This window comes from Chelonia mydas, chromosome 4 (genome assembly GCF_015237465.2).
Source record: "Chelonia mydas isolate rCheMyd1 chromosome 4, rCheMyd1.pri.v2, whole genome shotgun sequence".
NCBI lineage: Eukaryota > Metazoa > Chordata > Testudines > Cheloniidae > Chelonia > Chelonia mydas.
The window spans coordinates 29,639,527-29,662,011 of NC_057852.1; the positions used below are offsets into that span (position 1 = coordinate 29,639,527).

At 42.1% G+C, this 22,485-nt stretch overlaps 1 long non-coding RNA gene across 2 annotated transcripts in view; it reads right to left on the reverse strand.

Annotated features, from left to right (window-relative positions):
* LOC122465450 overlaps positions 1-22,241 on the reverse strand; it is a 30,097-nt gene extending 7,856 nt beyond the window's left edge. Inside the window, exons 1-4 of one of the 2 annotated variants that reach the window (XR_006290335.1) lie at positions 21,906-22,241; positions 19,526-19,638; positions 16,243-16,340; positions 15,158-15,333 (exon numbers count right to left, since the gene is read on the reverse strand). This is a non-coding gene — a long non-coding RNA (uncharacterized LOC122465450). The remainder of the gene's footprint in view (positions 1-15,157; positions 15,334-16,242; positions 16,341-19,525; positions 19,639-21,905) is intronic. The other variant, XR_006290336.1, reaches the window with a different exon arrangement.
* Positions 22,242-22,485: the final 244 nt, after the last annotated feature.

Genomic DNA, 22,485 nt, shown 5'->3' on the forward strand with positions numbered 1-22,485 from the left:
CCAATGGCAATTTTACTGGATGCTGCTAGAATGCCTGAATAGCTCCATGCTGCTTTCTGGTCTCTGTTGGTTTCATCTGGAGGAACAGTTGTCTTCGTGACCAATAAAAAAAACAAAAACACTCAAAATCTTAGGTGGCCAACTGGAATCCATAGGAATTCACTGAATTTTTTTAAAGTTGACTTTAAAGTGGTCTCCCCACATCCAAATTCCTTCTCAAAGATTATTGGTGATAATCCATTATCTGCCTTGCCACACTCATGCCTTTTATCAAACAAACAAAACACAGTTTGCATGCAGATTTGATCCTCAACCAATGTAGACATGAGCTTAATGTGTATATGAAATTGTATGGACTGACATATTTTTGTCCATGTTAAAATCTGATCCCTGAAAGGTGCTAAGGATCTTCTGAAAGGTGCTGGATTCCGTCCACTCCCATTGACAATGGGAGCAGAAGGTACTCAGCACCTTGCACAACAAACCCTTAGATTTTTAAACTCCTTTGAGCCATGAGCACATCTTTATCTGTGTACAGCACCCCACCAGATATATATATATTCTGGGGGGACATGGTGTAGTGAGTGTAAGCAAAATCTGAGGTGTTTATGGTAATCAGTATTCTGTATGGGTTGTATTCTGTATGGGTGCATTCTGTATGGGTTGTAATTTCCTCAGAATTTCACCTTTCATGTCCAGATATATTGCATTTCTATAGTATTTAGCTGTGAAGATGCTCTAGATAACTTTATAATGTATATATTATATTCCTGCTAAACGAATTAAACTATACAGCTGTATATCTGTCACTGATCAGATGTTAAGTTATAGTCAATATATACAGCTTTAGAGAGAACAGAAAAGGAGTACTTGTGGCACCTTAGAGACTAACCAATTTATTTGAGCGTGAGCTTTCGTGAGCTACAGCTCACTTCATCGGATGCATACTACAGCTTACATTTATTTAAGCAAAGTTCTATGTTATTCTGCTGTCAAACGTCAGCTTAACTTCTAAGAATTCAGATGCGTTATTCCCTATTTTGTAACCCAATGAAATTTAAAATAAAAATACTTGGCAGGCTTCTAACTATTTTTACTTGTGGTGGAACTCCCAGGCAAATGAAGTGGGTTCTAGCCCACGAAAGCTTATGCCCAAATAAATTTGTTAGTCTCTAAGGTGCCACAAGGACTCCTCGTTGTTTTTGCTGATACAGACTAACACGGCTACCACTCTGAAAGCTATAAAAATAGAGTATTTTAAGAAAGGAATGATTTCTTCTTTATAATGAGAGGGAGTTTTGAGAAAAAAAAAACAAAACCGTCTATACCATGCCTCCTGAGTGTTAACACCGTACATGTGGACAGCAGCGTAAGCCAACCATGGCAGGAAATGAATGTAGCCTTTTCATTGTCAGACCAAAATGTCAAGCATAGAGTGTTAAAATAAATCCATTTACAATTCAGGTATTTGTGCTTTTGTATTCTTTATCACAAAAGCATTTGCATTTATTTATACTCAGATTTCAACTTAGTTCATGGGGAGGGAGGGAAGAGGTCCTATTTCACATCTGCAATCCATTTTAACTTGTGACAAAGTTAATTTAAATCTTTCAAATGGATCCAGGAGTTGTGTCTGCATAAAGACTGTTCACATCAATACTCCAGGGACAGGCCTGGACATCTTTTCACCAGTAAGAACAATGGTATGTTATAAAAAATACAACTTTGGATTGGCAACCCTATTTTTGGAGTTATTAGTTTGCCTTTTGAACATATTTAAACTTTGAATTTGTGCTGATATTTCCCAGTTCAAAGCTAGTTAGTAAAAAAAACCACGAGTTTTCAGAGTAACCTTCATAAAAGCCATTGATCTGCTTTTGTGTATTAGTTAGCCTATCTTTTGCCTCTGAACACCATATAACCTAGTGGGCTATTTCACTAGCCCAAGAAAGGAAGCAAACACTATGCCCTATTCCTTTAAAGGCCCTCATCTTTGAGCACTTAAAAAAAAAAAAAAAAAAAGAGCTAATACCAAAAACAAAACACTTCAACTGACAAATATTGGCTACATTCCCCAGAAGTTTTCCCTTGCCTCCATCAACCTGGAAGGGAAGAAAACAGCCTGAAGGCCCAGTTTCCTCTTCCTTATATATATCCCACTCAGCCATGTGATCGTTGGCTATCCCTCAATACAAGGATGATGTCTGCCGGGGGAAGAATCACTGATGAGACTTAAGATGGCTGAGGAGTCTAATCTGTGCTCTACAGGTTTTTCCACAGAGCACAACTCTCAGCCAGCATACTGTATACTTTCGTTCCTCCTCTGCTATTTCTTAGCCTCTTGAGCAAGGTGATTCTCTTCAAAACAGGCTGAGGCTTGATGTGTGATGAAACACCATTGCAGTCTATTGCCAGCCAGCTCCTCCCAATTCGTAGAGTCAATGCCTCCCCTCTTAAGATATGCTTTCAGAGTTCCTTGCACTGTTTCCTCTGTCCCCCACGAGTTCTCTTACGATGACTAAGCTGAGAAAAGAGGACTTGCTTCGGAAGGCGAGTATCTGCCATCTGCACACAATGGCCAGCCCAGCGAAGTTGATGTTTCATAATCTTCGCCTCAACTCTGGTGATGTTAACTGCAGAGAGAATGCTGGCATAAGTGTGATGATCTTCCTATCCGATATGGAGAATTTTCCTAAGGCAGCGCTGTTGGTACCACTCCAGACGCCTAAGATGGCTTCAGTATGTCATCCATGTCTAGCATCCATATAGAAGAGTGGGGATAACTACTGCATTGTAGACCAGGACCTTTGTTTCCATCTGCAGCTCTGTGTCAATAAAGACACGATGAAGCAACTTTCCAAAGGCACAATGGAGCCTATGTTCGATCTCCACATCAAGACTGGCTGTCTGGGAGAGGTGGCTACCAAGGTAATGGAAACGCTGAGCATTTGCCAGGAGTTCACCGATGATGATTTGTGGGAGATGGGGGGCAAGTACAGTTTGTGGAAAAAGTAGGGGGCATGTGACAGGCAGGGATCATTAAACCTTGCAGGGCTGTTGCATCACCTTTTTCCACATTCCTGGACTCCGCTTCTTAACTTCAAAGGAAATTAGATTAAAACCAAATAGCACGAATGCAGACATTGCATGGATAGTCCACTTCGTTTTTAAATGGAAATACGGGGGTATGAGGGGAGCCCTCTGAAGTCAACATAGTTCCTTTTCCTCCCCAGTATCTATATAACACAACAGTAATACAATCTATAATTCTCTATGTTTGCACTGGCTGAAAATGTAAAGGTAGAAAAAAATCACCCATTAATTATTTGTTTAAATTTGGAGGTTTAAATTAAGACCAATATTCATCCTTTTCGTTCATGATGTGTTACTTCAATTAAATGAGCCCACAAACAGGGGTTATGTGTAACTCACATATTTGATATGAAATCTCGATGGCTTCCTGGGAGGCGATTATCATGCTGGAATGAGCAAGTCTACTATGGAATGCTACACCTGCCTCATTCTGTTAATAAAAAGTCCTCTGCATTCTAAGCATTACAGTGAGGTAGAGGTAACATTTCAATGTCACTAAATATCTTTAATTTTATTGTGACTTGTACTCCGAGGCACTCCACTAACACAAATAAAGATACAGACAACTAGAAGCAGATTGAAAGTTGTCTAGTTATTAGTGATATGAAATGTAAATGTAGGTACATTCATATGCAAATGAGACCTAGCACTCATGCTCCAGTCCCAAGGAGTCAATAATATTGCAACATATTGAGTTTTCCTAGCCTAAGATGAAAAATATTGCAGGATGGATAAAATGACTTTTTAAAAGGAGCATGGAGCAGTTGTTCAGGCTAGCTCTATCTGGTCATGATTCTTCAGTGCAGAGCCTTCCCTGTAGCTTGGGTAAGGGAGTTGAGAGGTGACTTCATGCAGTCACTGCACAATAAAATTGACAAAGTGTCAGAAAAGTTCACAGCAGCTAGGGGGAGGATACAAAATCTAGGGATCATAACATGGAGTGCTCTGACTGCTGCTTAATCCAGAATGAGCAAAAGTTCTGGTAAACTGAGACATGGTTACTCACACTAGATAATAAGTATTTTTGAGACTGGAACGGGGAATCCAGTCTTGAAGAGCTAGAGAGCCGCTTCCTTTGTAAACAGCGAAAGCCATATATCCCAATTAATCACATACCAACACAATTTTAGAAAATTGAACTCACCTTCATGAGGAGACATTGGGGTGTGATTATTTTGTATCTCTCTGGGTTCATCAGATGCATTTTTCACCTCTTTGAGGGAGAGAGTTTTACCTACACTCCCTTCTCCAGAAAAGTTTGCCATTTCAGCTTTTATACTAACTGCTGGGTAGGATATGGTTCACATGCCACTCCTCCAGTTGTTTAGTATTCCCATTGTTGCTTAGTATTCATGTAGCTGAAGTTATGTAACTTGATCAATTCCGTGCATCCCCCCCTCCCCCGCCCAGTGTAGATCAGGCCTTAGTATTTAGCAATTATTCTCTCACAAGCAACCCCTGCTGGTCAGGTATATCTGCAGGTTTTCAGTGATCCAGCCCTCCAGCCGAGTCTCTCTCTCAGTCTGCATGTGAAACAGAAGAAACCCCTTCCAGGGTATACAGTCTTTAACTTGTCCTGACCCTTCTTTGGGGCCATATCCCCCAGGCTTCCTCCCTGGAGACACTGTCTTCTTGCAGCCCTCCCTGAGCTCAGTTCCAACAGCCAGCCAGAATCTCTCTCTTGCATCCTCGGTCCCTGCTGGCAACTGTCTTAGGCTCAGTCCCAGCAGCCAGCCAGGAGCTTTCTCTTGCTCCACCGATCCCTGCCAGCACTAGTCTTGCTGCTCTTTCAACCAGGCAGGAACACAGTTCTCTCTCCTCCAGCTCCAGCCAGCAACTGATTGACTCTGGCCCTGCCAATCCTTTTATGTGAGCCTGCTGGGCCCTGACTGGCTGCTCCCTGCAGCCTCCCTCATTGGCTACTTCCCTGCAACCACTCTCGGATGCTTAGAGAACTTCTCTTCTGCTCTTTTCCTGGATCGGGTATGGTAGGACCTTGAGGCCTCCAGCAGGGGGCCTCTGAGCCTACACCACCATCACACTGGGAGTGCTCACTTGTTAGTGATACCTAGCACAACAGCTGGTTGAATAATAAAACACACCACCACTGAAAAGCCCTGCTTTGTGAATATTTTTAAATGAAAGAACAAATTCTTTTTGTAATAATGTATGAAGTATTCATTTATTTGTAAGTATTCATCTTGTTTCTGGATTTACAAAATGCTTGTGAATACTAAAAATCACCGTGAATTTTAGCAAATAGATTTGTCTAAAAATTTCATACTCCAATGTGAAAATAGTATGAAATAATATAACACTATAAGAATGACCTGCACCATTACATGTATATACTCACTCTGATCTTGGAGAGAGCTCTATGGGTTGAGGTAGATCCTAGTCTAACTCTGGCATTCCAATTAAGAACTCCAACAAATCTACCGAAGACCAGACGTTTTATAGGCCTCGATGTTCTATATGTATATGCATGAATAGCTCCTTCCTCCATCACCATATCTTAACTTCCTCACCCTCATAATGCTGGGGTGTCCTTATCCTATAGGTTAGTCTATTAATGAGGTTAAGGTCATTAAAAGATGTTCCCCTCCAAAAATTCTCTAAACCAGTACAACTGCCTTCTTGCAGTTACCTGTCAGTATTTCCAGCACTTGTGATTATTACAAAATAAAGTTGTGTGCCAACTTGTAACTTAAGGCCACTATTGGATCACTTATTTATGCAAACTTATTAAGCAACTACTCTACTCAGGTTATGCATTATGCTTATGGTAACTGCTCAAGCTATTTTTCTAGGTCTAGGCCCATAGGTCTCTTGCGTTTCTGCAGACAATTCCTTACCCCTTTGTCTCAGAATTATTACATGGCTACAGAATGTGATCCAAAAAAGCCACCACACTGGATGTGTAAGCTAACCAATGGGAGATGCCAAGGACAGAGGTGTGCCCTAAGCCCATCTCCTCTCACAGAGAGAAGTATCTCCTTGCAGCCTGTACTTAGATGCCTATCTCTGCTAGTGATCCATAACTGAGAACCTCTCTCCTGAAGCCAGGAGACTTAGGCACCTAAGTTGTCTTCTGTGAGAATGAGTTAGGCACCTGCCTCACTCCATCAAAAAAAAAAATGCAGGGGAGGAGGGAAGGAAAGAGAAAGAAGGTGGTGCCCTCCCTACAGCTTTTAGCCCAGTGGTTAGAGCTCTCATCTGGGAGACCCACCTTCGATTCTGCCCTCTGCCTGCGAGGATTTGAACAGGAGTCTCCCACACCTCTCAGGGGGATTCTCTAATCACTGGAGTGCTGCCACTGCCAGATTTTGAATGGAACTCGATCTGGTAGGCATGCTCAGAAACGGGCACCACACCACCTACAGGTTAGGCAGCAGCCGAGCTGGAGTTTTGCACCTAAAAACTTTTTGGATCTGGGCCCAAGAGATGGAGAATCTAGCACTAAATGGCTTGCTCAAGTTTAAACCGGCTTGGTGACAGAGCTGGTTTTGAAAAAAATAAATAACTAAAAATAATCATGAAATCTTGGCTCCCAGATTACAGAAAGCCTTGGATGAAGCAAGTAGTTCCACCCTATCCCTAGCCACGTGTCAAACTAAGCGGCACTTAGCTTAAGGGGTATTATTTGAGTTTTGATTGTTAAGATATTATGTACATAACACCAGGAAAAGAGTAAAAGCTGTTCTGATTATATGACTTTATGCACTTTCATTTGCCATAACAACCAGGAAAACACTTGGTGTTTTCCTTTAAATGCAAATGATTTGGTTAGTAACTGAAGGGCCTGCTCTTTGGTTTGCAGCTTGGATTTTTCTATTTTGCCTGCCTCTAGAAGATTTTTCATTCATTGGCCCTGATTTCTGATATGACTAGCACCGTTTCAGAAGCCTAGTTATGGCATAGAAGTGGGAAGAGAGTGTCCTAATACTACCTTGTTTATGGAAACGTTTCTATCAAAAGCATTTTGTTAGAATTTAAAGGATGCTCATTTTAAATTTAAAGGTATTACCAGGTTCTTACAAGACCACCATTGGTCAGTACCAGTTCAGGAGTTTTGCCCTGTTAGATTGTTGAGACAAGGATAGGATATTGCAAGTGTAAACAAAAAGTAAGAGCTCATGTTTGATTCCAGTCCAAGGCAGAATCAAATCAATGCCTCTGTCACTTTCTCTACTATTCAATAAAACTATTCATCCAAATATCAGATAGAGGAAGCCCTGTAGACAAATAGTCCTGGATATTATTTACCACCTAGTAGAGGTACCCATGAGGAAAAAGTATATTGGGATGCCCACATTATCATGACATTAATGTCATGAAAAAAATACAAGACTTCATTGAAAAAAAACCTATAAAAAGTTACATATGAAATGCCATATGGCATTCAGGTCAACTCTTAACAGCCTGCAAGGTGTTCAAGGTGACCATTCACATGTTCATAACCTCTTGCATAAACCGTGATAAGTGAAATCTGACCCCTTACTGAAATTCTAGGGAAGACAGCCTTGCCAATGACATATATGGTATGACCTTCAATTTCTTGTAGTCCAGGAGGACTTTGCTTCCAGCTGTTCATGCAATCAGAATCTCTAAACTGTATATAGGATTGTGCTGTGCTTAATCCCCTGCCTCTAGCCTCAATTAATCGATACTGTATAATTACTGACCATGGCATTGATTTTCTTCCATGGCCTTTTAATATACTGTGTGTGTCTTCAGTCTCTCTCGGGCGTGATATCAGATTAGAATTCCACTCCACTGCCTGGGCTCAATCAGCTTTCCATTTAAATCAATGGAATATTAGCACATACTTGATCAAATTTCATGGTGACGTAAGCGTGGTACAAGACACTGCACATAGCAGATGTAAGTTGGACAGAAAATGGGCTATAGGTGGAGCTCAGTGAATAACTGATTTTTTGGTTCTCTGGCAGTTCTGAAAAACAAACAATTGGTTCGACCTGAAGAAATGCCAAAAAATGCCAAAAATGTTGGCAAATTGACAAAGTGTTTCAGGTCAAATTAAATATATGAGCATTTTTAAAGGGTTAGAGTCAGGAGACAGCGGGAGGGGATTCCACCCTTACAAATTTTAGCTTAGTGGTTAGCACACCCACCCAGGTTATGGGAGACCTAGCTTCAGTTCCCTCCTCTGCTTGATGTGGAGTAGGGAAAATTTGAACGTGGGTCTCATCTCCCATGAGAGTGCCCTAACCATTGGTCTGTAAGGACCTGGGGACAAGTGTGTCTCAACCTCTCCTGTTGAAGCTGCTCCACTTTGTACAAAGTACTTGGATATTCACAACAGGGAGAAAGAATGACTCTGTAGCCTGCTGGTTACAGCACTCATCTGAGAGGTCAGAGGCTCAAATGCAAATCCCTGCTCTACATGCAGGTCTTCTACATGAAGTCACTTTAAGTCCTCTCTCCTTTTGTTAATAAACTTGTTTTACTTTTCATCTAAGTTTGATTTGAAGTGAACATTAACTCCAGATAGCGGGGCCAGCTGCTAAGTATTTATCTTTAAAAGGAACAAACAAATCTTAACACCTCTCTGAATAATGCAGGAGAGGGCAGGACATTGCAGAGCACATGATTTGGGGAAAATGTGGGACTGGGGGTTTTGGTGTCATCTTGCCAGGTGTAACCAAGGCTGGTGGAGGCCAGAGCGTGGCAGGGGTGTGACAAGCAGGCTGCTGGAATCAGAATTGCTGAGTCAGAGCTGCTTAGACACTCCCTGCAGGGTTGTATGCTGGGTGGAAGCATCCAGACAAGAGAACCACAGCAGCAGAGCACTTTGAGGCACTCTGTTACAAGGAGAAAGGAGTACTTGTGGCACCTTAGAGACTAACCAATTTATTTGAGCATATGCTCAAATAAATTGGTTAGTCTCTAAGGTGCCACAAATACTCCTTTTCTTTTTGCGAATACAGACTAACACGGCTGTTACTCTGAAATCTGTTACAAGGAAGGCACAACCCCTCACTGGTCTGAATTGCACCCCAGAATGTGACACCCAGCTCTAACCCTTTTCCAGCTGACCACATCCTCTCCTTCAGTCCACCCAGCCAACAGAGAGGGGATTGTGAGCAACCTTCCCAATCCCTTACAGACTTTATTTAAAGTTAGGGCCATAGTCTGGGTTTGCTTGCTAGTAGTGAATCATCTCTTGCTTTCCTTTTCTGATTAGGATTTGTTGAATAGCAGACTACTCTGGTCAGTGAAAAAGAGGGAAAGAGTGTAGGCTAGTTTTCAGAATCAAACACCTATCAATCACCTTGTTATTCCCTTATCTAATGGAAGAGTAACAGTATGTCTTGCTTTTCATCTGGGCTTAAAAGTGAGTGTGTGCAGGCTGTGTGTCAGACAGGTGTGCACAGGATCAATTTACAGCAGAGGTAAAAGATCAGTACCTATAGATGTGTGTGATTGGCAAGCTTCACCCAAAACATCTGAGTGCACTGATATGATGTGGTGCTAGGGGTGACCAGATGTCCTGATTTTATAGGGACAATTCCAATATTCAGGGCTTTCTCTTATATAGGATCCTATTATCCCTTACCCCCATTCTGATTTTTCACACTTGCTATCTGGTCACCCTGTGTGGGGCAGAGATCCAAAGAGCAAACATTTGTTTTATTTTCAGGGTGGAGGTATTTGGTAGACAGGTTGTGGGGTACAATTTAAGAGTGGCACACAGCAATTTAGTTGCCTGACTCCCATTAGCATCAGTAAGATCTGTGGGCTAAATTCACAAAAAGAACTTGTGTTTCAGTGCCTAACTCCTACTGTGGGTCTCTCTCAATCCGTCCTGTTGAAGCATTTTCACTTTCTGTAAATAGTTAAATTCCCACAGGGGAACAAAAAAACAAGACCATGACTCTGTGGTCCTGTGGTTAGTGCACTCAGCCTGGGATGTGGGAGAATCAGTTCAAGTCCCTGCTCCAATGAATATTTAATTATTTATACAAAGTGAAACATCTTCAGAGGGAGAAACTGAGAGGGCTATTCCCCAGAATAGTCAACGGCCTCATTAGGGCACTTTTCTGGATTAAAGCCCCTGCTTCAAATAAGGCATAGTGGAGATTCAAACTTCAATTTTCCATATCTCGTGAGGGCCCTAGCCACTGGGCTTGTGAGTACAACAGGACATGCAAGTAGAACAGGTAGGAGGGAAAACAGAAAACTAAAGACAATGGATTTCAAGAAGACAAGCTTTAGCAAATTCAGAGAACTGGTAGGTAAGATCCCTTGGGAAGCAAGACTAAGAGAAAAAGAGTTCAAGAGAATTGGCTGGATTTTAAAGAGACATTATTATGGGCACAAGAGCAAACTATCCTAATGCATAGAAAAAATAGAAAGCATGCAAGAGACCAACCGGGCTTAACCAAGAGATTTTCAATGACCTGAAACTCGAGAGTCATACAAAAAGTGAAACTAGGTCTAATTATGAAGGATGAATATAGAAAGACACTGCCAGCATGAAGAGAAAATTAGACAGGCCAAGACACAATGTGAGATTAAACTAGCTAGGGACACAAAAGGGTAACAGGAAAACATTTTACAAATACATTAGAAACAAGAGAAAGACCAAGGACAGAGTAGGCCCATTATTCAGTGAGGAAAGGAAACGGCCTTTTTTGTTTCAGTTTTCACCGGAAGAGTTAGCAGTCATTAGATGACTGATAGTGCACATCAGTGTAAATGGGGTAGGATCTGAGGCTAAAATAGGAAAGAAACAAGTTAAGAATTACTTAAACAAGTTAGGCATCTTCAAGTCTACGGGGCCTTATGAAAGACATCCTAGAATACTTAAGGAACTGGCTGAAGAGATCTTTGAGCCATTAGCGATTATCTCTGAGAGCTTGTGGAGGATGGGAGAGATCCCAGAGGTCTGGAAAAGGGCAAATACAGTATCTATCTATAAGAAGAGAATAAGGACAACCCAGGGAATTAGAGCCCATCAGCTTAGCTTTCGTACTCAAAGATAATGGAGCAAATAATCAATTTATATTCACCTAGAAGAAAATAAGGTGATAAGTAACAGTCAACATGGATTTGTCAAGAACAAATCATGTCAAACCAACCTAATATCTTTCTCTGACAGGATAACAAGCCTTGTGGATAGTGGGAAGCAGTAGCTGTTATATATCTTGACTTTTTAAAGGCTTTTGATACTGTCTTACATGACCTTCTCATAAACAAACCTTGAGAAATATAGCCTAGATGAAATTACTATCAGGTGGATGCACAACTGGTTGGAAAACCATACTCAGTAGTTATCAATGGTTCACAACTGAGCTGGAAGGGCATATTAAGTGAGGTCCCACAGGGATCTGTCCTGAGTCCAGTTCTATTCAATATCTTCATAAATAATTTAGATAATGGCATAGAGAGTACACTTATAGATGATACCAAACTGGAAGGGGTTCAAGTACAGTATTAGAATTCAAAATGATCTTGAGAAACTGGAGAAATGGTTGTGATGTTGCACTCCATATGATTTTATGAAAATGAGTGTAAATACAATGTAACTGGAATATGCTTCATGCAAAAGGTCTCTGGTAAGGTATCATTACAAAGCTTATAATCTACTGAGTGTGGTCATCCTATTTGTATAAATGTATCATTCTTGTATTGAAACTAGAAAAATGAAATATAACTCTGAGGGCCTATTGTAATTATGCAAAGTGTGGACCACTAATGGTGGCTTGGAATCTTGATGGCTCCCATCAACTAAGATAATTGGTTGTAAATGGCTCTGTTTACTTGCAAGCCTTCCTATGAGTCAGGCTAGGAAGAATGAAGGCTTGGGATCTCACAGGACATGTGACTATGTCACCTGGTACTGGAATCCATCTTAAACCTGGTGCTTTTCCATTTAGAAGGAAGGGTGGGGACCCAGAGAGACAAAAGATTCCCACCTTGTGCCAAAGCTATATAAGGGGGTGGAACAGAACAGAAGAGGTTCCAGTCATGAGAAATCCCTTAGCTACCACCTGAGCTTGAACAAGGACTGTACCAGGGGAAAGGATTCACAGACTAGACTTCATCCTAGTCTGGGCCCAAAGAAGCTTATTGGAACATCTGAGGGGGAGATTTACCTGTATTCACTTTCTTAAATGTATTAGGCTTAGACTTACATGTTTTGTTTTATTTTGCTTGGTAACTTGCTTTGTTCTGTCTGTTATTACTTGGAACCACTTAAATCCTACTTTTTATACTTAATAAAATCATGTTTTGCTTATTAATTAACCCAAAGTAATTAATACCTGGAGGAGCAAACAGCTGTGCATCTCTCTATCAGTGTTATAGAGCGAACAATTTATGAGTTTACCCTGTATATGCTTTATACAGAGTAAAACGGATTTATTTGGGGTTGGATCCCGTTGGGTGTCTGGGTGCTAGAGACAAGAGCACTTAAGCTGTTTTCTGTTAAGTCTGCAGCTTTGGGGCATGTGGTTCAGACCGTGGGTCTGTGTTGGAGCAGACTGGTGTCTGGCTCAACAAGGCAGGGTTCTGGAAGTCCAAACTGGCAGACAAAACGGGCTCAGAGGTAGTCTCAGCACATCAGGTGACAGTCCCAAGGGGGTTTCTGTGACAGAACCCGTCACAATGATATGAAATAAATAGGATGAAATTCAATAAAGACAAATGCAAAGTACTACTCTTAGGAATAAATAATCAACTGTAAAAAGAAAAAATAGGAAATGTCAGTCTAGGAAGGAGAACTGCAGAAAAGGATCTGGGGGTTATAGTGGAACACAAACTAAATGAGTCAACGTAATAGTGTTACAAAAAAAAAAAGCAAAAGTCATTCTGTGATATATTAGCAGGAGTGTTTTAAGCAAGACATGAGAAGTAATTCTTCTACTCAATACTGGTAAGGCCCCAACTGGAGTAGTTCCATTTCTGGGCACCACACTTCAAGTAAGATGTGGACAAATTGGAGAAAGTCCACAGGAAAGCAACAAAAATTATGAAATGTCTAAAAAACATGACTCAAGAGGAAAGAGTGAAAAAAATAAGTTTGGTTAATCTGGAGAAGTTATGACTAAGGGCGGGGGAGGGAGGGGGCATCAGAAGTCTTCAAGTACGTAAAATGTTGATAAGTTGTTCTCTTCATCCACTGAGAACAGGACAAGAAGTAATGGGCTTAAATTGCAGCAGAAGAGACTTCGGTTAAACATTAGGAAAAACTTCCTAATTGTAAGGACAGTTAATATTGGAAAAAATTACCTAGGGAGGTTGTGGAATCTCTATCACTGGAGCTTTTGAAGACCAGATTAGACAAATGCCGCTCGAGGATGATATTAGGCAATACTTAGTTCTGCCTCAGTGCAGGAGACTGCACTAGTTGACCTATTGAGGTCCCTTCCAGTCCTACATTTCTATGATTCTGTGTATGCACCAACCAATCTCCAAAATTCTCACCCCAGCTGTTTTTTGTGCTAAGTATGCCTACCGGATCAGACCCTCCAGGAAAGATAGGCAGGGAAATGTCTGAACTGAGAATCTCCTATTCATGAGCTGGGTGCTGAGCAGCTTGGCAGCATCAGGGCTTAGGGAATTTTGCACCTGTCTACCAGTGGAAACTTAGGTGAGAAGGGTACTAACCTGGCAGAAACTTAGGGAGCTTACAGGGTTAGGTGGCAGCTGAGCAGCAGCTTTGTGAAAGTCAGTGGCACATAAATGTTTAACTTGGGTGCCGAATGAGGCTTTTAGTCTCCTTGTGACTCTAGCCCTGTGTAGTTAAACCACTGCCTTATAGTTTGAAAATTCATTCATTTATGTCCATGCTCCCATTTTTAAAAATCTTTGCCTTTATGTGATTATAGTCTCTGTATGAGAAGGAGACTATAACAATTGGTTGTCATCCCCGCTTATTGGCTATTTTGTATATACATCTATATTGCTCTCTTTCAAAATTCAGTGCTACCTTACTTGATTGAGGTTTGCATCTTTTAGTAGGTGTTGAAGGCATGTAGCACCTAGTGGGTTGGATTTATTTAGCCAAATCCTAACATGTGTGAATGTCACTCAACCAACATCCCTGCACTCTTTGGGGCAGGGACTGTGTCTTCCTCAGTGACTGGCAAGGGCGTAGCACACTGTGGACACTACTACAGTCTAAGGGCTTGTCTCCATGGTGGGGTAAAGTGCAGTACCGTGTTGTGATTTCTAAAGCATGCTAACTTTATAGTACTGTACACTACATTAAAGTGCACTAGGGAACCTTTAGTGTGGATCAGCAGGGTCTATATGGATCATGTGAATGTGAAACACTGTCACACGGTTGGTACACCCCATTATTGGGTGTCAGATTGTGGAGGTCATCAAAATGGCTATTTGGTGGACCAAATAACCTGGATCTGGGTGGTAGCCCTGCTGCTCAGGGCAGTATGGCCCAATGGCCAGAATCAGTAAGGCTGTCCTTCCGCTCAGGGCAGCACAACCTAGTGGCCCAAATCTATGTAGTCGCCAAATAGCATATTTCCCCTGAAAATTGCTCAACCATTTTAGCTGAAGCATATTTAAAAAAATGCAGCAAGAGGTAGAAACCTGACATAGAAAATTTCAGCCCAAATGGTTGTTTGGCATTTATAAGAAATTGGGAACAGGGTCTGTAGGGGGGCGGTCACCCCGCTCTGGTGTGGTAGGGGTTAAAAACAGCCCTGGGAAAGGGCTGCCTTGGGGAGCCAAACAGGAGTGGGCTTGAGGCAGCCAAGCAGGGCTGGGCTGGGAGTATGAGAAGGCCTAAGGGAGAAGCTGGGTCAGAGTCTCTCTCCAGCCTCGGAGGGAGAAGGACGTAGCTACCTGGGAATAGGTTACCTGAAGCAGAGCAGTGCTGGCTAAGTGCAAGAGAAGCTGGGGAGCTCCAGCCTGGCAACTCCCAAGGCTGAGGCCCATGCAGGTACCGGGGCTGCAGAGGTGTAGCCCAGGGATAAGCAGAGGCAGCTAGTCTGACCCCCTTGCCCATGATGAGCGGCCATTACAGACTGCAGTCTGCCCCAGTGAGAAGGGGTGTAGCAGAGCCAAGACTCACCGGCGTGGCGCCTCCTGCTGGTCATTTGGGAATTAGCTCATCCTGTACGCCTGCTTCCTTTGTCTCTTCAGGTGCAGTGAATGCAATGGACAGAGAGATAGAGGGGTGCCCAGGGGTGTTTGTCCCTCGTTTTTATAGTTTCAGTCCCCCTCTTGAAAAATGTTTCCAACTGGGCACTAAAAGACAAAAATGTTTATTTGGAAGGATGTTCCCTGCTGGCTTTTTCTCACCTCTTTGAGCTTTCTTTTTTCCCCCTCTCCCTGCTTGATTCTTAAATGCAAATTAAGGTGAGCACACTCCTGTGTCTAGGACAGACCTGGTTGCCAACTTCTGATTGGGTAGGGCGGTGGGGTTTGGAACATGTGTTAACAACATCATACAGAGACATCTTAACTTCCATGTTGCCACACATTTTATCAAGATGACGCTGACCAGCAAATTATACCTTGTACAAGGCATGTCTTGTACAAACATGACATTAGTGTGTAGGGTGTGGACACACAGGTATATTCAGTTGCAGGTTAATCAGAGGAAATGTTTTTTAGGCCAGTGGAGTTAGTTATGCCACTATAATCAGGTCCTGTGGCTTCTGTACACACAATCTTAAGGACTCAAACAGAAAATGACATAAAACCCACAAGTACAATGTTTAGCATGCAGTTAGAGGTTAGACTGAGACCCCTTTGAAAATCTAGTCTTTAATGCAGATGATTCTCAAAGAAATCAGGGGAGTTACTGTAATGTTGGCTTTCACAGTTAACAGCCAAGCAGAGAGAGGAGGTGAAGGAGGAGGAGGCAGCAGCGGCAGAGAAGCCAGCTGATAACCACAATGCAAAGGGAGCAAGTCCTTATGTTGCAATGGTGCCTAGCCTTTGTGTGTGAAGTCTGAAGAAAGCAAAAGGAAGGTTCTTTCCAACACTTCCCGGGACCATCTACTCACATAAGAATCAGGCATAGCCTGCTGCTACATAAGTAATAAAGGTTTCCTATATCTCTGAAAGATAGCTAAATATCATCATTTTATAGATAGACAAATCATAAGCTGTCTAACTCAGTCTGCACAGGGTCTCAAGGCACAGACTCACTTCTGCAGCTGCCTCCATTTTGAAGTAGAATCAGTCCATCCAGCTTTGAGATCAGCAGAACATTTTTCCGAGCTGCCTCCACCATTTGAGATTCTTTTCTAGAGGGTAAGTGACAATCCTTACATCCGATCCTATCAGGGACTTAATCCCACTCATACTGAGAAATTACTCTGTATGCTGGTCCCCAGAAACTTGCTATGTAATAAGCAGTTAGACTAAAGCAGTACAGCACTCTAAAGAACTACTAATTCTGTGGTGAACTGTGTGCAGTTAGAACTTAGCTAGTGTGGGACAATGTACTGGTTATTAATTTGTATTACTATAGTACCTAAGAGCTCTAGTCATCACAGCAAATGATCTGTTGAATTCAGCTATATTTTTCTGCTTTTTGAACTGCGAATGAACAGATCAAAGCTACTTTCATGAAAGTATTTATTCAATGTGTGCTTAATGTGAACATATTTTAGGCTACAGATTGTTCACAAAGTATTCACTGGGAATACTGCTTCAAGTATTTGATATTCACAAATCAGATCTTGAGTTGTACTGATTGCAAACTCAGTTTGGGCATGGTAGGTGGGCATGGTACTTTTCCATGCCCTGACTAGATGAGTACAATTCTTTGAAGCAGGTTCTTTATGCAAGAACTAGGTATTGCAAAGTTGAAATGTGCTTTCTATGAATATTCTGTGATACTTAAAATTAGCTATCTTCATGAACCTGCCAGTAAACTCATTTGCTAGTGTATTCACAGCAATAACAAAAAAGGAATACAAACACCGCTGAAGGAAATTAATCTAAGTTTGAACAAATATTTTTGTATAATTTTTTGTACTATTTGCTTAGCTCGACTCCTATCTACCCTAATCTTTTTCTCTCACACACACTGCTGTTTCTTCTCTCCTTTTATAAAAGCAGCACTCTGTGCAGAACAAAACACAACTTGTTAATCATATGAGTATCCCACACCTCTGCTTGCTTTTATGTAATCTCATATTTTAAAACATGCCAACATTATATTAACAGCAGCTCTTCAAAGCTTTTTCTTCCTTCCCAGGACTAAAATAGTCGAATATCAAGCAGCATGGCTAACCTTCCTCTTGATCCCCTGCCACAGCCCACCAAAATTAACTCAGTAGTAGCCAATTATACTTTCTTATCTTTTATTTTCTTACTAATTCATTTTAAATATCTGCTTTCTGACTGCTTTCTTACGAAGACACTTCTATAATCCCTATTTAAATTTCACTGTTCCTTGTCAGACATCAGGTAATTATTCCTTGCTGTGCCAAAGGTATCTCAGTTTATGGCCAGATGCATGAAAGAGATATACTGCTTCCTAAAAATGTATATACAATTTCCTGTGCATGCGTCTTATTTTCATATAAAACACATCCTAGCAGAGTCAACTCAGCCTTTCATTCTTCCCAGGTAAGTAGCTTGCAGTCTACTGTATATGGTGTAGCAAAGGAGATGTTAAAAGCAGAGATTCTGTCCGCTCTGAGAAAGTGTTAAAGGTCTGAGATACCTTTAAAAAAATTGGCCATCATTTCTCTTCCTTTGCTTGCTGTGTGATCACTGATTGCCCCATGCCATGCCAGAGGTGACTACTTTTGAATGTTTGTGTGTACAATTTGTGAAGTACTTTATGACCCTTTGGGATGCAAGGCACCATACAAATGTAATGTAATCTACTATTATGTTACTGGTTTTGTCTATTTTTAACCTTGAACATTTTGACTTCACCAACATTTAAGCATGCTACTGACTGAACAGATGACTTAGGACTTTCTAACTTGCACTTACTCTTAACTGATGACTGGCAGGGGTTTTATCCTACTGTACCTTTCAATTAAGAGTAAAGTTATTTTTTCTACTCCACATAGTAGTGCTCAATTCTGCAACGTGGTTCTCACTATATGCATGAACAGCCATTTGTGTCAACTTCCAGGAGCATATGTATCTTGTTAGTGTCAGTGAGAGATCTATGGATATATGGTAGGGAAAGTCAAGTATCAGAGTTGAGATATTGTACAGATATCAGCGGGACATTTTTGACATAAATAGGGAATATGCACTAACTGTACTGAAGTCACAGAAAGTATGTGTCAATAAAAGTGGTGTAGCAATGAATAGATCTCGTTAAGGCTGAAGGTCCAGCATCTGGACACTTATTTTCATAAAAGTTCCCAATCAGTATATTTTTCAAATATGTATTACCTAATTTTCATGCCTTTCCTCTATTTTTAAGGGAAAGGTTGTTTTTATACTCTACACGTGGTCCCTCACCACAGTATTAGTTGCTCTGCTCCAGTGGTAGGTATGCAATAAAAATAAGTGAAGATAACTTTACTAGACATCTGAACGCCTTTAAGCGCCAATCAACTGAAGTACAAATACAAACTGAAGTTAAATGCTTGGGTTTATGATTTAAAAGTACTGGTCACTGACAAGCTGATGCAGGGGAGAGCTCCTCTCCTGTCAAAATCCAGCAGCCATTCAAGAAGGGGGAGCAAGCACTCCTGACAACATGCTGATGAGGGGAAGAGAGGAAATGGAAAGGGGAACACTACCTCAGAGGCAAATGCCACGTGAACATCACTAGTGATGTTGAGGCTCCACAGAAGACCAGGCAGAAGGTGCTCTGAGGCACCATCAGTGGGAGACTCTTCTCTCTCCCTCTGCATTTTTCTTCCTGATGGGCTGTTGCCTGCCCAACTCCCTGAGAAGTAGGATCCCAAAGGCTGTATTCTGGCCCTGCCCTTTTCCTTCACAGAGCTCTGAGAACATGAGATGCTCAATCTTCAATGTATCCCATAGTCCCTACCTGCTGAGGTCTGGCTTCCAGTCTCTGTTTTCAGCTATGTGACTCCACCCATCATTTGGAACAATCTAGCTTTGACCATAGAGATGGTGAGTGTTTGTGGGTAGAGGGCCTCGCCCCCTGCTTGAGGCTGATTCAGGCTCCAAAATAGAAGCCTGTGGGAGAGGTGCCAAAATGGGGGTCACATTCCAATCCATATGTATCATATACTGTACTAGAACATCTCCATGCCCCTGAACTGCTCTGCCTCGCCTTTTGCAAATGCATAGAGTTCATCCTCTGCTAGCCTTTGCCAGTACAGTATTGCCAATCCCACCACTCAAATCATGACATTGGTTTGAAAATCATTAGTACTTTACAAATGACTTTTGGATTCTTCTTATATTACTTCTGGTACCATAGCCATTAGGATTTTGATTTTGAAACTTTCCTCTGTAATCACGAGGGCTAGAAACTTACCTTTTTTTAAATGAAAGATTCTCTCCTAGTCATATGAATCCAGGAGACTTGTGATCAAATTCTGAGAGTTAGCAGCACTGTGTGTACTGTGATGATTGGACCCTTCTCAACATCTGTACAAGAAAAGAGAAAAATGGATAAATGATTTCAGAAAGGAAAGTTAGAGAGCAACACAGGAGACTGATGACCAGAGACTGAAGAAAAGAGTCTTAAGAAACTGTACTGCTGATATATTTATTTGCTGAGGTGATCTGATGAAGTGAGCTGTAGCTCATGAAAGCTTATGCTCAAATAAATTTGTTAGTCTCTCAGGTGCCACAAGTACTCCTTTTCTTTTTGCGGATACAGACTAACACGGCTGCTACTCTGAAACCTGATTTATTGACGACATCTTCAGATCTCTGACATATGGGCATTTTCCTATGTTCTTGCAGTATTTTTGTCAGTTTTCTTCTTAGGGTAACTCAGGTTTCTGTGCTATGTAAGAGTTGAATAAATGATCAGTTTATGGTTTGCTTGTCTTTGTGAGAAGCAGCTGTATTTCAATATCTAATGGCATTTTTAATATCACACTACCCATATGCCACATCAGCTCTGTGATAATTCCTGCTAGAAGCTGCATATTGCAAATAAAAATCAAAGCAGGAACTATTTTTTAAAGTTATGACAAAAGGCTTTATCTCACAGAAATTTCTCATTCAGATTTAAGCTCAACATGTTTGTTTAGTCATAGGTTACTAACATTAGATTTTAGAACTAGATTGTGTATATTTGTGAGGGTATAGTTCTGTAGTAGCATCAGCCATCTCCTGAATGCCCCCTCACAGCCAGATGTCACACTGTGGCATCCTGCCACTTTTTCCCCTCTTGGTTCCCCAATAACTCAGTCCAAAGGTAATTAAAACATTCCCCTCTTGGGGTCTACTTTATTTAGGACTAACCTATATAAGGTCCTAACCTTAGTTCAGTGTCTCTTTCCCCTTAGATAGGGAGTCCCCACTGTGTCTTTCTAAAGCTGGCTCCCAATCCAAAGTCTCTCTCTCAACCTCCAGTTCACCACCCCATCATTCAATATATTTTTTTCTCTTAGGTAGGGAATTCCCTGCTGTCCTTTCAAGAGTGAGTCCTAATTCAACATCCACGCTCAGGCTTTACTTGGTTGGAGTTCAGCCTTCTGGCTTTATCCTCTCAGCTCGCCTAGTATCAAGGTTTTCCATACAGGAGCCTGCCAACTCACTATAGTGCTCTCAGCTGTACCACATCCCCCCAACCCCCCTGTGGACCATCCTACTGCCCTTTATAGGGGAATCGGTTGTTATCCATCAGGCCCCATCCAGGCTGTTAATGAGGCACAGGTAAGCTGGAGCAGTTCCTTCAGTGATCAGGATGGCCTGGCCCCAGCCCTCCACCCTTAAAGGGCAAGCCACCTTATTACAAATTAGTACAATTTTGTATCTGATTTTACATTTTTGTAAATAAGTTTAGTGTTTGCAGAGGGTGGTGGGTTGAGAGCAGAAAGTGCAATCGGCAGTTACCCATAGACAGGTACATCATGGGAAGTGCAAGCATGCCCCCATGATCCGGACGACACGTTTGGAAGGATTGTCTCTAAAGACCAGTATAGTTCTGCTTTCACGCCATTTTGATACTTGGCCTTTTCACTAGGGCAGCCCAAAAGGCATCTATTAGTGCCAGCTGTGGTGGCAATTTCTATGATTGGACACTTTCCTCTAGAAATAGACTTAGACCACCAGCTTATTTTACAGTGGCCAAACAGGCCAGACTATCACTCTAGGCTGGATCTGAGCGAGAAGTAAAAAGATTGTGTGGTTTTCAATCTCCTGAACCTCCTAGCTAGTTTCTTATCCATGTACCTGTCATCTGTAACACCTCTCTTTAGTAAGGACAGTGTATTAATCTAATACAAATGCAAATGCAAAAACCCAGTGTCCATTCCACTCCGTGGGCTGGACATCTTCATATTGGGGACAAAGGTGAAGGAATTCTTCTGAGGCTGGGGGGAGATTGTGGAGAAACTTCAGGCTAGCGACTGGAGCAGCGTTCCACTGATGCATTGTGACTTGTTGCAAGGGGATGATGACCAGAGGATTTATGCAGCAGCTGCTCCTCTGACCTTGCCCCTGCTTTCCCACTCAATCCACCTCACTAATTCACCTTGTGCAAAACCTGGCTCTGCTCCATGCCAGGGTGCTGAGGATGGTGGGCTCCCAAATCCAACCCACACCCCCTTACACAATGTATTTTTGTTTCTTTAGATTTAAACAATAATTGAAAAGGTCCATATTAAGAGCACTAGCACCCTAACAATAAGACTTATAATAACATAGTAATGACCACATGTAACAGGGTCAGCACCCACCTTTCACAAGCACCCCCACTGGTTGGGTGTGTCCACGGTCTTTAAACCGGTCCAGCCCTGGTTTGGGGCTGTATCCTCAGGACTTTCTCCTTGGAGACACTATCTTCCTGTGACCCTCCCCGGGCTCAGTCCCCACTTAATCCCCGCAGCCAGCCAGGAGCTCCTTCATTGCTCCTCCAGTCCCTGCTAGCAAACTGTCTTTGGCTCAGTCCTAGCAGCCAGCCAGGAGCCTCTCACTCCCCGAGGCCCTGCCCCCACTTAGCTGTCCATGATCCTGCTGCTCTTCCAGCCAAGCCATACAGTCCCTCCTTCTCCAGCTCCAAACAATTACTAACTGCTGCACTGTTCTGCAGATCCTTTTTATAGGACCCTCCTGGCCCCTGATTGGCCATTCCAGCAGCCCCATTCCAGCAGCTTCCTCACAACCACTCTAGGCTGCTTGGAGGATCTCTCCACTGCTCCTGTCCTGGGATGGGTCTGGAAGAACCCTGAGGCCTCCAACAGGGGGCCTTTGGGCCTAGTCTACACCATCACACCACCCATCAGCAATTAATACTCATATGTAGCTAACACTAACTCA